Source organism: Anabas testudineus, chromosome 13 (assembly GCF_900324465.2).
Source record: "Anabas testudineus chromosome 13, fAnaTes1.2, whole genome shotgun sequence".
NCBI classification, from domain to species: domain Eukaryota; kingdom Metazoa; phylum Chordata; class Actinopteri; order Anabantiformes; family Anabantidae; genus Anabas; species Anabas testudineus.
Window position 1 is genome coordinate 21924789 of NC_046622.1, and position 13174 is coordinate 21937962.

At 41.6% G+C, this 13174-nt stretch overlaps 1 protein-coding gene across 1 annotated transcript in view; it reads left to right on the forward strand.

The window, feature by feature from the left end:
* Positions 1-13174, forward strand: part of rtn4rl1b (reticulon 4 receptor-like 1b) — a 131664-nt gene that overhangs the window by 25766 nt on the left and 92724 nt on the right. The window lies entirely within an intron of this gene.

A 13174-nucleotide genomic window follows, 5' to 3' on the forward strand; every position in this document is an offset into this window, starting at 1 on the left:
CTGCCTTTCCAAGAATCTGCTGGACTCTTTTGAGGACTCTCTTTGGTGGATGATTCAAGGACAGTAGATATTTGACTGTTTTGCTAAAGAGAAACATTTTGAATTCAGCAAGGTTCACATTATGGTTTTCACATTTCAAGCCCGTGGCTGCTTACTTTTTGCTCTTGGGGTTTGATTTTTTTTGTCGACAACAGTTTGACAGTTGGTGCTGGAATACCAAAATTAAAGCATCCTTGAATGCACCAAAGAATGTTTCAAAGTGGGCTCTACCCAGGGCCGCTTGCTATGTATAAGTAAAGCATGTGATAGAAATAAAAACTGTTCATCAACTTTCGATGGAAACATGAAGAGTGTGCCCAACACCGAATTCGACTCTCATCCTACAGCTAGCTCGATTCCTTAAAGTTAGACCCAAATGCAGCAGTGCACTGCAGCAGTTGTACACTTTGACAGACATTTCCAACACAGTTGTCCACCTGATTAATTGCAGTACAGTTTAAATTGTAATCATGTAGCCAGTGGTTGGTGAAGACATGCAGACTACCACCTATACACGAGATTCAAGACGCTCCCATACACACAAACCTGAGTACTGCAATCAGCTTACAGGATCATTTTCCTGCTATCTTATCATGATAGATATGGCATTCAGTAATGCCTCAAGCTCTGCAGTGCTGTGATTATAGTCTCTGATAGACGGCCCTTTATTCCCCAGTTGTTCCTACTTTTTTCAGTGCTACACCCATTTCGCCAGATTTATCATTGTTCTCTTTCAGCTGTGTATCCCCCGTGACACTAAGTGGAAGAAAAATTACCCCCTTTGCCCTCTTCCTTTCCCGCCGCCCTCCTCTGTCGGCACTTACTGTATTTGCGTTTTCCTTACAAATGGGAGAGGAGACCAATTAATTTCAAGGTGAGGAATACAGGCTCTCGCCGTTCTTGATCTGTGTCCAAGAGACTGAATGAGTCTGCTCTGTCAGTTGAGCTGACCTGAAGACACTGCGTGTCCCATCTGCTGCCTCATAGCCGTGCTCAATCACATGCCCTTTACTCTGTTAATGACTTCTCCATAAGCAAACGCTAGCTAGGGATAAAAACACTGCCTCTGTCTTTGTGTGATAAAGCCGCAGTGAAGTAAACATCCCCCACGCTGGAAACAAACGCACACCAGTGAAAATACATATAGGCCTTGTTGCCAATTTGTTCTTAGTTGGAAGTATTATCCCTGTTTTCTTCTTTAAGGGCGATAGTGTAGAAAAGCTGCGCGTTTATTCTTTCCTAATTCTCTTTATGAATGTTATATAAGTGCAAAACAGACTTCTTGGCTGTCAGTGAATCACATGTCCAGAGGGAATGCCTGGATTTGAAACCCCATTGTGCACATTGTTAAACCCACACAGGTTCGTTAAAACAGACTATGCTATGGTAGAGACTCCCTTTAGGGGTTGAGAATGTGAGTTGAAGCTCAGCTCTTTGTAATAATGGGACCTGTAGTGTGTAGACTGTGAATGGCTGCCTAACATGCAACAGGCATCCATGCCTCTGCCTTAGTAATGGAGTCAAGCTTTTCCCTCGATTTCTTTGTCTCTCTCTTTCTCTTTCACTGCTTCTTTTTTTTTTTCTATCCTTACATTGCTATGCTATTAATAGAGAATTCAGCCAGTAGAGGATGTATCCTGGGGTGTGGCAGACAGGAAGAGCAGCAGTGTGTAAGGGTGGAAGCGATGTGGATGGAAGGAGCAGAGCAAAGAAGGCAATGAGGGAGGAATTGATGGGGATGGAGAAAAAGGGTGCAGAGAGCTGGAACGATGGAGAAAGGGCTCAGCAGCACAGAAGACAGCTGAATAAAAAAAAAATAGTGTTGTAAAGAAGAAACAATAAAGAGAATTTTAACTGTCATTCTTAACTCACTCACATTTACACAGTGAATTCGCGTCTCATCTAATGTCAATCATCACGCTGAAACCCGAGTCATTTGAAACCGCTTTAAAGTAGTGTTTAATGCCGTTTACTTTGCCATTCACTGCAGTGGTCAAGCAGAAACTTATGTTTGCATGACAATGTTGCACAAGCAATAAATTCATACAGACAAAACAGAACAGGACAGAGAAACATCCAGGCTGTATTTAGAAAAATCTGTTTGTGTCGACTTTTATAACATCATGTCTTTTTGGATGAGTGATTTCTTTAAATTTATGACATTTTCAATTAAGGTTTTTTTTTCTTTTCCCTAGACCCAGGTGGAAAATACAGTATGTCTAGAAATTGTCAAGCTTTTACACTTTCAGTTGTGATTACACAGCCATCAGTTCTAGAGATCCCTTTTCCAAATGAACAGATTTAAGCACATCAGCTGGCTTTTTTTCTTTTACCCCGAACTCCTTCATAGCTCGGTTTCATGGCATTCGAACACTTGGGTCTGAAGGTAATTGAAAATAGCCTGTTGTTTGACAAGCTATAAAACTATCCACAGTCATTACCTGGCCAATGAAAGGCATGTTTTCCCAATTAGGCTGCTGATAATAAAGTCACCTGGCTGGAAGCTCAGATTTCTCTTTGGTACAGCGGAAGGCAGGCGGACCACATGTGAAGGCAGTGATTGTAGTCTGACCTTAGAGACCTTCCTTCCCTTCAGGGCCACAGCTCCCACTGAGCCCTAATTACAATCACACTCAGCCCTCACACGCAGCCATATCTGATTTTAGATTAAACCACTTTGACACACTTAATAGAAATGAGAATTTTTCTGTGGAAATGAGCTCGGCTTAGTTGGCTGCTAGGAAGTGTTAACGCAAGAAAATCACAATGGGTGTGTAGACTGAACTAGAGATTGAAGTTGTGATAGGATGCTTACACTAGCTGCTGCAGTAGCTTAACCAATTACCTGCGAAATTCAGGATGGGTCATAGGAGGATAACCTGCAGTGCTACAGAGAGAGCCTGTGGGTATACAAGGAAGGGGAGGAAGGTGGATCACAGCACATCTGTGGCCAGTTAGCAGTGTTGTTCTCATCAGACTGGGTCACCACACGAACAAATTGCACCTCCCCAAGCCTTTTCTACCTTGTTGTGCCTTTTTCTCTCCAAGTTGTTCTTACTGCGAACCTTTGGATGGATGGCTTCCTCCATCTTTCACCTTTTATCCCGCCACAGCGAGACATGACTAAGCTTGGATCAGGTAAAGACGTCCTGTGCTGAAGAAAACAAGACAGACAACGTCAGCATGCAACGGGGTACAAATTGCTTATCATGATCTTTGCTCTGCCGGAGTTGCTGTGTTAGAAACACGCGCTGCACCTTGAGGTTACTGTGATGTGTAACTCACCCCGGCACTTGATTTCCCTTGATAATAGCTCCAGCTTGTGTTGAGTAGTTGCAATTTATTTGCTCTTAAATAGTAGCAGCAGAAGAGATAATATATTCCTGTTCTACACAGTTTTTCCTCCTACTCTGCTGTCATGCTTTAGCTCCTTGTCATTTAAATGACCTTGAAGGGCTTTGGCCCCTTTAATCCACACGGAAGCTCTTCTGCAGTGAACCAGGGGCTTATTTTATATGCAGATATTTTTAAAAGAAAGTAAAAGCAGGTGCTCTCACAAAGTACTCACAGGCCACTGAGGCAACTGGAGAGATAGTTAGATGGTGTATTTCAGACTAATTGAATCCATTCTATAATTCAGCTTTATGTGAAGCAGCCTGGTGATGTCCTGCTGCCACAGACTGTCATGGTCTCTCGCAACTTGAATTTTCTTTCATATTAATATTGTGGTCCTTCAGAATGTTAGTGGTTTTTGAATGGTTACGTTTAGGTAACTTATAGAATAGAAGAATAACCTCTTCTTTAAATACAGGCTCATAAAAGATGTAATCTAAAAATACACTTTTATTTTGTAAGAAATTTTCAGAAACTATATCATACGTATCACTGCAGTACATTCTTTTTCAAATTCCGAGCTGAACCTGAATCACCCCTTACACTCATGTTAATCAAGTTTGCATACAAAATGGAAAGCAAATGGAAAAGTGCCTCCAAACTTCCAACTGTTGTAGCAGAAGTAAAAATACTGAATGTCCTTTATTAGTAATTAGCTAAATCAGCACAAGTTAGCAGGTATCTTTGAAATGAGCTAGTTTGATGAAAATGGAGAATAGAAGACGTTCCTACGCAAATCACTCAATGCATTAAACTTGAGTAATAACATACTGTGCATTAATGGGTGCTCATTTGGAGCAATGTTTTTAACTGATTACTAAGTAGAAATCCAGAGTAAGTTTGGAAAGCAAATGCAGTTCCAAAACTTCCAAAGATTTGGAACAATACATGGGAGGATGTGCATTTTGAAAAAGCTGCACTGTTCACACCCAGAAAATGAATCCTTGAGTCAGTGAAATTGATCACTGACCCTACCTTAGATATATTATGGTTATTTTGTTCTGCTGGGCAGGTAAATACAGAATAAAAGCAAAACAGACTGTGACAGGAAATGTTATTCAGTAAGGCAGAGTGTACATTAAAGAATAGGTTTACAATGCTGAGTGTGTGGCAGTGGGTGTGTTTTGGCTCGAGCCTCCAATCTGTCTTCACTGTGGATCTGCAAAACTAATCAAATACCAAAAGTAAAAGCACAGCCCTTTATTAAAAAAGGAAAGTGGCGCAAGGGATGCTGTGAGGATCCCGAGTTATCCAAGTGAAGTTATCTTACCTTTGCACTTTCATCCAAGTTCCTTCCTCGGAAGTTGGTTGGAGATTTCAGATTAATTCTCCAGGGTGGTTTTGTTTCCCACATTGCTGGAAAGGGAACGTTAGATGGACGGTGAGTAATGGAGAGTCATGGCTCTGACAACTCTTGTGACCTTCTTGGTGGATGTGTGAAGTGGTCTTAATTTTCATAAAGATGGTCGAGAAGGCAGTGTGGAGAATAGCAGGCAAATGTCATTTATCTTCACTGTCCAAAATGTCTATATTATTGTCATCAAACCACTGTCCTTTGTCCTTTGTCCTTGTCCTGTGCCCCCCTCTTGTATAGGGGCTGTTTCTTTTCCCTAGTGTAGAGATCTGAACAATCTTCAATGCGTTACTATATTAGTTAATGACTCTTCTGGTGTTTTAGTGTCCAGTCCTTTGTGTAGATGAGTCTCTGTCTTAGTCTACTGGTGGATCCTGATTCAAGGAGTGAGGAAGATCAGCACTGAAGGACGACAGAGTAAGGAGAGCAAGAGATGATCCCTAATGAAGCTACATTTTGAATCCATGGAACAAGTACAAACACAACAAAAACAGCAAATGCAGTAGTCACTGCTCAAGCTAACACCCACATAGTCCAACAGTAATTAATCTCCTTTTGGGTTACAAATGGTTGGCCTGCTCTTGCATTAACCTCAGTCGGGGTTGACTCTGTGCTAATCTCTTCTCCTCTCTGACATTCACGCTGCTGCTGATGAGTACAGGACACCCAGCTTGGAGTCAGGCAGAGATTGAAGAGGAGGGCCCATCCTCGGCCCTTCACTCCTTCACCCTTGTGCCATTGCCGGTTTTACTGACAGAGTAATTGAATGGCTGGAACTGTTTGATCTGTACAAAGAGAGCAAGGGATCGTTGGGAGATCACAGCGTGTTGTCCCAAATGCTAGGTAGTAGCAAATTAAGCAGTGACTGTGACCTGTGCATGTCTAATAGGTTGTTCCTACAGAACAAAACAAATGTCCACCTTCTGTTATTTACCCAAATTTGACTTCTGCTCTAATTTGTGTCAGTGTAGCTGGCTATTATTATAAAGCAACTTTTGCTGAGGGCGTTTGTTGGGCGTCTCTGCTGTGTTTGACATCATCTTCAGTTGTTTCCCCTCATTTTAGTCATGACTTGTTTCTGTATGTGTATATGTAGTGTGGAGTCATAATACTTGCATGGATGCATTTGCACTTTAAAGCTACAGTATGTAATTTTTTTTCGAAAATTCATCTTAGTGTGGAGACGTGCTGAGCGTGAAGTCGGACTCACAGAACAGCACTGGCAGAGATATGATATTTGCTTCAAAAGGTTTTTGAGTGAGCCTCACCTTTCTACCCAATCCAATAATGTCATTAATTTCTGCTTGATTAGTATATTGCAGCCTTTTATTTATTGTAATTTGATAGTAACTAATACCTGAAGAGCAGTGCAGAGCTATGGGGTGCGAAGCAGAATAGCATTTCGAAGCAGGGAGGACTGCGGGATAGGTTTTGTGCTACTAGCTTAAATTCCATATTGTAGCTTTAATTCAGTGTCACAGGTTGAATTTGTATATTTATTCTGGTTTCCTTGCATTGACCTCGTGCGCAATTGTGCCACATCTGTATACGTGATATCTAGGTCCAGCAAATATGTCCCCCTGCACCATTCACACCATTCATTCCTCATATCATTTCATTCAGAAGTACAATTGTGTTTTGCCAAAACAACATTCACTAGACTAAGTATTTTCAAACACATGATACAAATGACTGGCCTGTCATAGAAATGCAAGTATCACAAAGTTTTATTTTATATTTTTACTTTTACCTAGGTAACCTTTACTTTCTCTTTGAATGGCGAGAAAGGGAAGTGGTAAACATCTCTTTTGAAGACAGTGTTCAGCAGTTGTTGGAATGCTTGTGGCAGTAAAGAGCTGGATGAAGAGCTAAAAGATTAACCGTGTGTGTGCGTTTGTGTGTGTGTGCGTGTCAAAGGTTTTTTTTTTTCTCTTTATACCTGCTCTTTGGAAAGATCTATGCATTTGCAAGCCCTAAGGGACATTCAACATGGCAAAAGTGCTTCAAGCCTCACTTCCACAAATCTATTTTCCTTTAAAGTAGAAAGCGGCGTGGCCTATGCATGTAAATAGGACAATGTGTGGGGATAGAGGAGGGGAAGGGGAGAAAGAAAGACAGGAACGCCATTGGATTATGGAAAAAGAGAAAAGTAGAGAGGGGTCACAGTGAGAGTAAGCCCTTTCATCTCTTTCTGACGTCTTCAAAGACAATGAGCCTCATCTATTAACACACTCGACACGCTTGCACAGTTCAGACACACACATGCAATCTATCACATGCCCTCTGTTTGAATGAATTTCAATGAGGACACTATTAATAACCTAAAAGGAATTTGCACCATTGATCCCCTCCCGGTTTATGGTTATACACGTACATGTGAGCAGTTGAGTGTATTTACAAGCCGTGAACATGCACCAGATTGCAAATGTACTCTTCCCGTCTCTGTCTCTCCATTGCTGATTTTACTGATGGGAGAGTACATCAAAAGAAATGTTTTGAAGCAAACGCAGGATGTGGGCGGGAGGCAACACAAAATTCTGCTTGAAGATAACTTTGCGGACAGAAAAAAAAAAAAAATTGATCAGTTACACTGTTGTTTTCATTGTTTCATTTGCACTAAAACAACACCACATTAGGTTCCTGACTTTGTTGACATAGACAGTTGTTCACCCTGATGCAGTCATTCACCACTAATTAAACACTGCATTACATCTCGAAGTCAGTACCAGTCTGCCAGAGCCAACTGTTCCGTGTTGGATTTTGACTTCACTGTGGAATTGAAACAATAGCCCTATTTACACGATGCATTCAGGACAGTTTGACTGCACCAATATGCCGGTTTGCTGTCCTGTATGAAAGCTACCATACCAGTGCCGTTGGGTATTTTGCCCTAATCTCAGCCTCCCTTCTAAGCATTGAAGATGTACAATAGTAATTTATTACTTACTTTTCCCAATAGTTTTGAATTAGGGTATTAATGCTTTTTCTCAAATTGCGTCAATACTTGGAACTGGAGACATGTTTGATGAGAGGCCTTAGCGTGACCAAACCGATCAGCTGACAGATAATGCTTCTGGGTAAGACGTATATCACAGTTGAACACAGTTGTGAATGACGTGTTCCACATTACACAGTCAGTTTTATCTTTTTGAAGTTACAAACAGATCCTGTGCAACTTCAAACTTTACTCACCAATAGAAAACCTTGCGCAGGTGGCTGAGACAGTGATTTGAACAACATACATACCGCAGCTTCATTAGTGACAAACCACAGTTTCACCTAATTATCACATCTGGATCTGTGACACAGCTCTGCTGGAAACAGATCGATCACAGCTTAACAAACTCGACGTATGGAAAGAAATATGTTGCATTGTATGTGTGTATGACAAATCTGAAGTGCCCACACTTGTACTACACCTACTACATCTGTAATAAATGATGCATATCTGTCAGTGTGTAGCATGTGTTCGTGTTGCTCACTAAGTTTCTCAACATTCGGGTAGAATTGCTCACACTCTTTTCTTTTTTTTCTTCTTCTTGTGGCTGCACATGTGTATGTATCATTTTATTTTGTGTTTATTTGTGCTGGAGGCTTCTTGCAGTTAGCAGCGCTCTATGCTTGTTATTGTGAGCAAAACGTCTTCTAGCTATGTATCTCCATACTTTCTTTGTCACTCTCTCTTGGTGTGTGTGTGTGTGTGTGTGTGTGTGTGTGCACTGCTGTGAATCTGCAGATAAAAATGCTGCAGGGCCCAGGGTTGGTTTTTATTTGTGTGTCCATATGTTTGTCTATGTGTATGCATTTTTTGAGGGGGTGTCTCACTTGATTTGACAGACAGACAGACAGGAAGTTGTGATGTGATGGGCGGGGAGGAGGTGAGCGGGTGGAGGTTTGAAATGAGAAAACACAGCATTGTCGTCACGAACCGCGATTTGCTTTCAAGTTTCTTTTCGTGCAGTAATGAAAAAGCAAATAATTAGATGAGTGTTGCAAAGTATTACAGCACATAATACTGATCTTAAAGGTGTAAAAGTTATTGCATTGTTTACGTATACACATAAAAAAAATGAGATGCTGTATATTCACATCTCACTACGTTAATTAGTATAATTGGCCTAGAATATCCTGTTCAACCTATCAAACTATCACATACTTCAATTTCTCTATTATCGGAGTAAACTTTTCTAGCTCCAAAACCAAGCACTTCCCTCTCTTCCTTAGACCCTTTCTTACCAATGTGCTGCATGCATAAAGCCAGAATACACCTCACATCACCTGCTTTCTTCTTTAACGGAAGCCTCCTGTATGCTGCTGTAGACTTGTCCACAGCACCGACTACAGCGCCGGCTTTTGCAAGTATAAACAACTCCATTGTTGCCTATGATGCACCGTCACCTGCAGAGAAGCTTGCTTGCGATACTCCTCAGGAAGCATGTTCCAGCTGTGATACTGGAGGTTAATTTATAAGTCACGTCCTTATTAAAAGAAGTAGTCTCAGATTAAAATCTGCTTTTCAAGGAATACCTGTGCCCATTGATCTGACAACATCTTCATCTACATCTAAGTCAAGAGTATTAACAAATATGTAACTGTAGACTGATGAGTTTCTATCACTTTGTAACCCTTTCCAGTTGTATGTAAATCAACAATTCTTCATCTAAAATACATTTTTAACAAGACTCCAGGTATGCTACTACCTGACTCCAATTAGCTTTTTGAGGTCAAAAAAACATACTTTTTCCAATAGTACAAATTTTTTATGGTTGTTCTCAATAAAGACATGAAAGATCTGATTTGTTTATTATTTTAGGCACAATGTATTCATTAATAATCTTTACATTTTATGACAAATTAATGCAGAAAAACACTTCTTGCCACTATAATTACTGTATTTATGCTTATCTCTAATCATGCAGACATAATCAGAGAGTAGGCATCGTATGGCGTGTTTTCCAATAGAGCTTTATAGAAAAAAATTACAATGCAACTCCCTCTGTTGGTTAAAGGGGAACATTTGACCTTTTCTAATAAGATACAATGGTGAGTCAAGAATTTATCAGCCGTGATGAAATGCAATGGACTGTGATAAACATAGTCAAGAGGCTTTAAAGTGGGGGGACAGACATGATTATAATTGCCAAAATGAAAAGCAACGGTCCTGTGTCTTGGAGACGCTAAACATGATTTGTTTCTACAAATATCTCCTTCTGACCTTTCATTTTCTAGTCAGCTGTTTCCTAAAAGTGAGTTACTACACTGTTAGTCCTACAGAAGTGTGCGTGATTTGTGGTACGCAGCCAGAATCGGAGAGCGCGTATTGATCAAGCGCTTTCTCAAGTGAGTTGTGTGAGAGCTTCCCCTGTTGCACCGAGATGTGCCCAGGGCTGCTGGCCACACGCCAGCTCTTTGCCCTGTCAGTTGACTATGCGACTGGTGTGAGCTGAGGGTAACAAGGTGACAGTGATGGTACCTGGGTGAGCAATGAGCAGTGAGGCGCACGCAGGCCATCTGTAGTGAATACCCTGTTAATGCTCAGAGGTCAAACACTGAGAGGGATACCAACCACAGGGCTCCTTTTCTTTCTCAGGCTTAATGACATGCAGTGTATCCACTCATATAATTTACCACATCCCACGGAGGGCAGGACCATTTGTTCACATGATCACACATCTTATCTGCATCTCTGGATTCACAAAGACTAACTGAATTCAGCCTCTCAAAACCGACTCAGAGAGAGTCTCAGCTTACACGAGAAGGCCCACTGCTTATTTAGATGACAAGGTGCTGAAAAACAAGGTTGTGTTTCCCAATGTTCAGTGTAACCAATTCCATTTGATAAAAAACACCATATAAAATGATCTTAGATACAAATTCATTTCTATCAAACTATATTTTGATGCATAGACACACGTAACATGTTGATAAATGACTTTGATAACCAAGAGTCGTTAATTCTCCAGTTTCACTGTCATTGTAATCGATGCTGAGCAAGTTTTCTCCAGATGTATTCCAGTGTAACAGTCTCATATGTCTGTAATTGCTGATGATAATGAACAGTGATACCTGGGATCAGCCAGTTCACAGTATATAGTGCAGGGAATCTGATACTTAGCTGGAGCAGTGGTAAATAACAAGGCTGCTTCTGGTGTTTCAGGGAGGGGGAGAGGTGGCGATTCTCTCCTCTACAGGAATGCCAAGAGGTTAGCTGGACGGGGCAGGTGCTGAAAATAGGGTGCCGCCATCAAAGCAGAGATCTGTGACTGCTGTTGTCAAGAGCGGGGTACAAAAACCTTTCATCTGCCCATGTCCACATGTGATCTCCCACATGTGGCCCGGTCTGGCTAAGTCTATTTGCTGTGCAACCCATCCGTAGCAGCCATGTCAGACAAGAGGGACTTCAAAAGGCAGAGATGAAAATGCAGTTTTATCACCTTCCAATAGCCCACAGCCCATCCTACATTTGTCCCAGTGACCCCAAGTGGAACAGTGATTGAATACTGGCACCGGCGCAGCTGATGTGTTTGTTCAGTAAATAAGAACAGAGCAAAACAAATAGCACAAAGTGCAGAATAACGATAGATGTAATGATAGCTCCAGGTCAGCTCTTGTGCCCGCGCACCTTTCATTTTGCATCATCCCGACAACACAAAAGCCTTGTCTGGAACTAATGGGAAATTGAGGTTGATTGCGAATTTCAAACCATAGTCTGAGTGGCTGAGTGTGTGACATATATATTTCCCATTACCGCTTTGAATTCTGTAATTACTTTCTGGCCCTTCTGAGAGGCTGGCACGTAAATGTGTGTGCACACAGCAGGCAGCCCGAGCAGCTCCACTCATGTACACTTTCATTCTTGTCTGCCCTCTTTGTCATGCAACATTGTTCATATCCCATGGAGAAGCACAGTATCCCAGTGTTGTATTATTATTAAACCCAAGTAGCCGAAACCCTGTCTTGCAAAGCTGGCAGAGGTCTGGAGAAAATCTTATAACAGAATGTGATAGTGAAACCTGAGGTAATCCTTCAGCAGCGCTTCGATTGGCTGTGAGTTTGAAATGTTAGCCTCGGGAAACAACACCTTTAGTTGTGTCCCTGCAGGATAATATCATTTGTTATAATGTAAAAAATCTCCCAGTGTCTGCATTGTTTTACACGTCCTAGTGTGCTTGAATTTCTAAAGACCAGAACTTGGCAGGACTAGCCTGTCTATTTGAAATTACAGGATAGTATCCCACAATTTTCCCTGCTGCTACATCCAGAGCCGTTCATTATGAACTCCACCCTCTCCACCATATGGTGTTGCATGTGTAATGCTTCACCATCCTGTCCTGTAATAAACACTGTTGCAGACGCTGTATTCAGCTGCTTTGAAAGCTGTAGATGTCCCGTTCTTTTTATCACTCTCCTAATGATATGTCATCACGGACAACCCCCAGTAAGCACAGGTAAGCCCTGTGCATCAGTGGTCTATTTCCAACAGGTCCTAGCCAAGGGGCTGCACTATTCAGTTAGTACTCCATATGGCCGGGTTTGGTGTCTAGTTTGTCTGGGAGGGGGGTAATCAGAGCAGAACTGACCCCAAAGTGGACTTATCATAGGTGTGATGGCAACAGATGAGGGAGTTTAGTCCACATGGCCTCATTAAACTGGCCTGCACCTGTGATCCTGCTGCACAGCACATCTGCCAGCCATACCAGGCTCCTCCTTTACAGTTTCTGTTACAGACCTGTCATGGGGTGATACACCACAATTCAACATACTGTAGGTACAAAAACTGTATTCCTCACTTTTAATCTCTCTACCGGACCTTAAATGAGGAGAACCAGCTCCTCATCAGCATCTGTTCATGTCTGCAGTTCTGATGTTGGGATGCATGTTATGGTAAAGACCTACTGAAGGTTAGACTGGATGAAATCGGTCCTATCTCCAGGTCCTAACAGTGCATATTTCTCATCACACCCACTTCTTTCTCCCTTCATTCATTTTCTCTGTCTGTAACACTGTGATGTACAGTGTATAAAGTGAAACTCTACACATTCACATGATAACTACATAGCAGCATAGTGCAGGTTGTGTTGGTAAAGACTGGGACTTCACTTGAATATTGAGCTTTGAGCTTATTGCTATAACAATCATAATTATGGTTTTGGATTCCACAATTACTCTAATTTTACAAGACCAGCTGTGATGTTGTCGCACCGTGTTGAAAGTGCCTGGTCTGGACTACTGAATGAAAGCAGGTGAACTGTCTGGCCTATTGTAGCCATTTGTTTTGAGCATGCTGTGATTAACCGGTCTGTGCTTCCCAGATACAGCTGCACCTGCAGGCGAGAGCAGTTTCACTTCATGGGCAAACTGCAAGATGTAACCACTTTTTCTATTTAG